Raw genomic sequence first — 6,254 nt, forward strand, 5'->3', positions numbered from 1 at the left:
GGGAGCAGGGTCAATCCCAATCAATCCCAAATATCCGTACTCCAAAGAGTGAGTAAAATTGAGAAATTCAGCATTCATTTGAGTTTAAACCGATTTGGAAACTTGGTTCCTTGGACTCTTTCCTCACACTTTAATCCTTGTATCTTCCTGGTCCCATGTTGCTGACCCTCTAATTTAAGACCATGCACCTGCCTCTTCTCCCTCTAGACTACTTCACCCCCATGGATTTAGTGGTCATTTCTCTGTTAATGATTCTCAAATCTACTTTTCCTGACCCAAACTCTCTATTGATCTCCAATCTTACATCTCCAACTGCCTTTCACACACCTCGAACTTGATGTCCAGTGAACATCTTAAATTCGATACGTACAAAATGGACCTAATTATCTCTCTCCCTACACCCTACACCCCCTACGGCTTCCTGCTTTCCCCACTGATGTAGAGGGTACCACAACCGTCCCAGTCCTTCAGGCTCCCAACCCAGGGGTCAGCCTGCATTCCTCATTGTCTCTCACCACCCCCTTGCCAGTATCCAATCTGGGGCCAAGACCGGCCGATTTGCAGCATCTCTCGAACTCTCCCCCTTCTCTCCTCTGACACGCCCCTGCCTTGGTGCAGGCCCTCATCATCTCACACCTGAACTTTTACAACGGTCCATCTTCCTGTCTCAGACCTCTCCCACTCCAGTCCATGATCCATTCGGCCACTAGAGTGATTTTCCTACAATGAAGGTCTGGTCATGTCACTCCCTTACTCAGCAAACTCCAGTGGCTCCCTATCCCCTCCAGGAGCAAACACAAATCGCTCTATTTAGTATTCAGAGACCTTCATAGCATAGACCCTCCTCCCTCCGCAGTGTCCTTACACCTTACATCCCCACACACCCTCCTGCCTCCCTCTGGTCCAGGAATGAGACCCTCTGCCTCTCGGCTCTGGGCGTCTTCCCTGGCCTGCCCCACACCTGGAATGCCCTGCCTCCTCAGTGTTTCCTGTTGATTTTCCTGACTTCCCTAAGTTCCACCTGAAGCCCCGTCCTTCACTGGAAGGCCTTCTCAAGCCCTCCTCATCTCAAGGCCTTCCCTTTCTTAGCTGTTTCCTATTTGTCCTGTGTGTCGCTTGTTTGTGGGTCTGCCTGCGTGTTGTTCCCCCCACACACACACACACACATTAGATCATGAGCTCCTCAAGAGCAGGGACTGTCTTTCACCTTTGTATCCCCGGCACTTAGCTAAAACAGAGCAGGTGCTTAATAAGGGGTTTGGGATTGATTGACTGATGTAGGGGAAAATCGAGGGCTGGACCTGGAATTAGGATGCCCTGAATTCAAATTTGGTCTCAGACACTTTATAGCTGTGTGACCCTGGGCAAGTCACTTAATCTGTCTGCCTCAGTTTCCTCCACTGTAAAATGGGGATGATAACATCACCTACTTCACAGGGTTACTGTGAATATCAAATGAGCTCGTATTTGCCAAGCTCTTAGCAGAGATCCTGGAATATAGCAGGCACCACAGAAATTGTTATCTCCACCTACCACCCAGATCCCCTCCTTGCCCCTTCCCAATGGTGGAGAGCTATTCAGAAATGGAGCAGGTCATCTGGGTGTTGCTGGGCTCCCCTTCCCGGGGCCATGTTGCATCGCCACCAGACAGGGCCAGGAGGGGCTCCCTCTGACATCCCTTTCAGCTCTGAGGGTCTGCTATTGCACACCGGACTGTCTGAGATGCCCTTAGAGAGGGCAATGAGGGCTAAGCATTTCACTAGGCTGTGCCCGGTGAGCCCTGGCTTGCATACTGGCCTCCTGGCTCCAAGGCCAGCAATCTCTTCAGAGACTGTCACTCACTAAAGCTTTATGGCATGGAAGCTCTTCAGCCCAGAGGAGAAGTGAGCTCTGGCTTTGATCAATCACAACCCTTGAGCCCAGCCTGGAGCTCTAAACTAAAGCCAGGATCTCAGTTAGTCTCTTGCTCCCCTTCCTTGGAGAGATGACATCCTTGGGGAGGATCTGAAATTCTCACTTGGGTGAGAAATACTTCAGAGCCTGTGTTCTGGCTGAGGCTGCAGGGGCCTAGCCAGGCTGGATATCCTCCAGGCCTTGGTCTTGTCTAAGCCTGCTCCTCTTTGAGAGACCTGGCCAAGGATGGGGAGGCAAAGGGACTCCCCAAGGAACCGACCTGCTGTCACAATGGAAATCAGACCCCATGGACAAGGCCTCTGGAGGGTCCCAACTCTACTGTCTCCTAATTGTACAACATTGGAAAAGGCCCAGGATCAGTCATCCTTGCTGCCATTCTGAGGTTAGGTCCTCTACAGACAGTATCCTAAAAGACCCTCAAAGAACTCTGGGGAGTACAGACTTTGATTTGTCCAGATCTGCACTCTTGTCATTGTAGGAAATCCAGTGAGGACACATGCTCTCCCAAGGCATCAGAAGCAACTTGGCTCTACCTTCAGAACCTTAGGGAGTAGCTGGGGGCACTGAGAGGTGAAGGCACGTTCCCAGGGTCACACAACCAGTTTGTGTTGGGGCTGGACTTGAACTCAGGGCTTTCCTGACTCCAAGGCTAGCACCCTGCCCCTCTAGCAGGCTGCCTTTCTGGTATAAGAATGCTTCTTCTGTGTGTGTGGGGGGGGAGGGGGGCGTCCTCTTTGAAAACAAAGGAGGAACGACAGCCTAGGCTCCACTGGGACTTCAGGAGAGAGGTCTGCCTACCTGCTCTGGCCTTCCTCAGCTTTCCCTTATGTAGAATAGGGATAGTGATCCATGCCTGCCCACCCACTCCCCGAGGTGACTTTGAGGAGGGCCCTGCACACATCGAGCCTACAGGGCCTCAAAGGCCAGATCCCCCAGCACTGTCCAAGTGGGGAGGGGAAGGAGGAAGAGCCCCTTTCATGAAACAGATCCTCTCTGCTTCAGGGGCAGCCGGTTTGTTAGGAAGCCTTTGCCTACATCAAGGCTCCTGGGCCCCCCTGCACCCACCTCCATCCTCTGGGGCCGAGCAGAGCAGCTGAAGACAGCCCTAAAGCCTCCTCTGAGGCTGCCTCACCCAGCTCCCTCTGCTGAGAAGCTCCTGAGGTTGTCATTCTAGACCTGGGGCCTGGCTGGCTGCCCCACAGTCTCTGCGAAGGCAGGGCAGGCGCTGTCCACTTAGCCTGCCTTCATCGCCCTCATTCTTTTCACTTGGATCTTTCCCTTTGTCCACACCTGGCTTCTCTTCGTGCCTTTGCTTTATGATGTCAGTTCCTGGCATCTGCTAATCTGGGCAAGGAGAGAGAGTCCTTGATAAAAGATAGTTTGTATTAATATTATCACAGAAAGCACAGGAAAACCATTGGAGGGGACTGAAGTTTTGTTTTGTTTAAATCTTGGAGATTACCTCACACCCCAGACCAAGTGCAGAGTTTGGGAATTAGGAGTAGAACAAGCTGAATCCAAGTGTGTGTAAATGGAGGCCAAGTGGGCTGGCTGAGACGATTCAGAATTTCTCTGGGACTCTTGCTAATTGTGTGGGCAGGGCAGGTGACTTCAGCCCCTCCCACATTGTCGTCATGCCTCACTGATACAGAATGTGAGAGCTGGCAGGGCCTTCAAAGCATCTGGTCTGAAACAGTCCTTTTACAGATGAGAGTGGAAGTGACCCCAGCACCGTCTCACAGCTAACAAGAGACAAAACTGGGACTTGAACCCAGGTTTTCCGGCTAGCAACCTAGTACTTGTGACCTTTGAAAACACATGGGATCAGAGACAGTCATGGGAGTAGAGCAGGAAGGGAACTTCTCTTCTTACTGCTGAGAGCAAAGGTGGGCACAGAGAGGGAAATGAAAAGTCTTCTGGCTGCCCTGGGACAGTCAGAGCTGAAAGTCAGTGAGCTCAAGCACACAAGTCCCATTCTAATTATCGTTAGCTCCCGTTTTACTCACTTTGAGGTTACAAAGCAGTTTCGTGTCTGTCCCCCCAGTGGAAAGGCCAGCCTAAGGCCATAGTGTGCTGGGGAGGGCTTGGAACCTTCCCCGCCATGCTGACCTCTTCTTTGAGGTACATGTCACACCCTGAGCTAAGGAATGTCCCAGGTTCTTGTGAGAGGGAAGTGGAGGAAGGGAAAAGTCAACATCTTGGGACGGCCACACAGACATTCAGAGTGAGGGGGCCAACATCACAGAGGCAGAGGAACTCAGAAGGGCCCGAGGGAAACTTCCTTCTGTCGGTTCTTCCTGGGCCACATCCCAGCCCTGAGTTCTGGCTTCCACCCATGTGAATTCAATTCAGCAAACACTAGGACTCTTCTGGGGGCAGGGTCCTCGCTTGGTGAGGGGGAAGCCAAGGTCTCCCAGGCCCTTGTGGTGTTTTCAGGTTACAAACTCTGCACAGATGCTGATCTTTTGGAGTCTCTCTGTTGGGTACTGTTGACATGATTGGTTATGGGATTATTATGCCCATTTTAGCACTAAGGAAACTGAGCCACAGAATGTGACTTACCCACATTAATAATTCACATTTTTTATGCAACTTTCAGGTTTGCAAAGCACATCACTCAGGTTATCTCACAACTCTGTGAGGAAGGTGGTATTATGATCCCCACTCACAGAGACACTCAGTGACTTGCCCAGGGTCACACAGCTGTCAGTGTCTGAGGCAAGATGAGAACTCAGGTGTTCCTGCCTCCCAGCCCAGTACTCCATACACCAGGCCCCCCAGCTGCCTCACAATCACCCGACTTGGGGCCTTTTCCCAGTCCCCCAGGCCTGCCCACCAGGCTGGAAGGCTCTCCTTCCTTGTCTCTGCCTCCTGGTCTCCCTGGCTTCCTTCAGATCCAAAAGAGAGTCCCCCCTTCCACTGGAAGCCTTTCTCAGCCCCCCCCATGCTTCCCCCTCAAATAATTGCCAATGTTCCAGTTCTTTGCCACCACGATTCTCCCATAGACTGTGAGCTTCCTGACAACAGGGACTGTCTTCCACCTTTCTCTGGATCCCCCAAACTCAGCAATGCCTGGCACCTAGTGACTGAGCCAAGGTCTGATGCCAAATTGAGCACTCTTTCCATCAGACTCTGCTGCCCCTTTATAGAGCCCTCTCTCCCGACAATCCAATGCAGCAGAGGACAATCCCCAGGGGTTGGGCACCTTGGGAGCAGCCTAGAAGGCTTCTAGGACATCTCTGAGGGGAGGGGAAGGTCACTTTCAGGAGGGGGGTGGTAGCCAGGTGTCTGTCCCCTGACTTAATGAGTAGGCATCCTCTTCCTGGCTTGCCCTGCCTCTCCTAGGCTTCATCACCCAAAAGGAAGCCCACACTGTCTTGCTTTTCCATGTGATGGGATTATAAAGTCCTTGGGCCCAGTTCTTATACATTTCTTGCTTAACTTGCAGCACCACGCATGCCATTGGTCAGAGTTAGTGGAGCATAGAACCTCACCTCCCACAGTTAGAGGGATACTCCCCCACTCTCCTGGGCAGCCATCCAGCCTTCCACCCCAAGAACTAATCTTCCCTTCAGCATGTCCAGAGAGTGATCATGGCCTTTGCTTTAGGATGCCCATGATGAGGAGCTCCCTGCCCGTCTGAGGGGCTCGTGGCATTTGTCAATAGCTTGATGAAGAAGAGAGTGTCCTTGGTGTTGAACTGAGATTCATTCCCCTATTGTTCCTAATTCATTCATTCATCTAACAGTGTTTATTAACCATCTACTATGTGTCAGGCACTGAGCTAGGCACCCAGCATACAAACCAAAAAGGACATAGCCCTTGGCCTCAAGGAGCTTTACATTCTCTTATTTTGAAGTTCTACTGAATGAGTTGAAGCCTATATTCAAGGAACTTGTGCCCATTGTACCCATCCTTCCTTAGAGGGGTGCAATTCACAATGGAGAAGGCACTAGAGGGGAGCTGTTGGGAGACCTGGCAGACTACACAGATTGGCTTCAGTTTTGGTTTCATCTTCCAGAAAAGAAAGTGAGGCCTGTTGACGAAGCAGCTGAGCCTTTTGCTGTCCTAGGAAAGGGTGGTAGGACAGAGAAAGATGCCCCATATCTCATCCCACACAACACAGCTCTTGCTGAAGTCTCCACTGTCTGATCTCTGAGAGTACTTCCAGTCTGTACCACTCACGTTTTTTAAACATTGCTCCAATTTTCCTAGTGCATTAAGGTTTACAAAGCACCTTCCTCAAAATAACCCTGGGCTAGATGTGGTGCTAAGTTATCTCCATTTTATAGATGTATAAATTAGGACTTAAAGAGATCAAGGATGGAGGGAGGGAGAGA

General features: G+C 51.1%; 1 protein-coding gene across 2 annotated transcripts in view; it reads left to right on the plus strand.

Moving 5' to 3' along the window:
• Positions 1-6,254, plus strand: part of SCUBE1 (signal peptide, CUB domain and EGF like domain containing 1) — a 240,493-nt gene that overhangs the window by 89,232 nt on the left and 145,007 nt on the right. The window lies entirely within an intron of this gene.

The sequence above is a fragment of the Petaurus breviceps genome, unplaced genomic scaffold, assembly GCF_028583685.1.
Source record: "Petaurus breviceps papuanus isolate PSGF00001 unplaced genomic scaffold, PetGlider_PUasm1.0 558, whole genome shotgun sequence".
Classification (NCBI taxonomy): domain Eukaryota; kingdom Metazoa; phylum Chordata; class Mammalia; order Diprotodontia; family Petauridae; genus Petaurus; species Petaurus breviceps.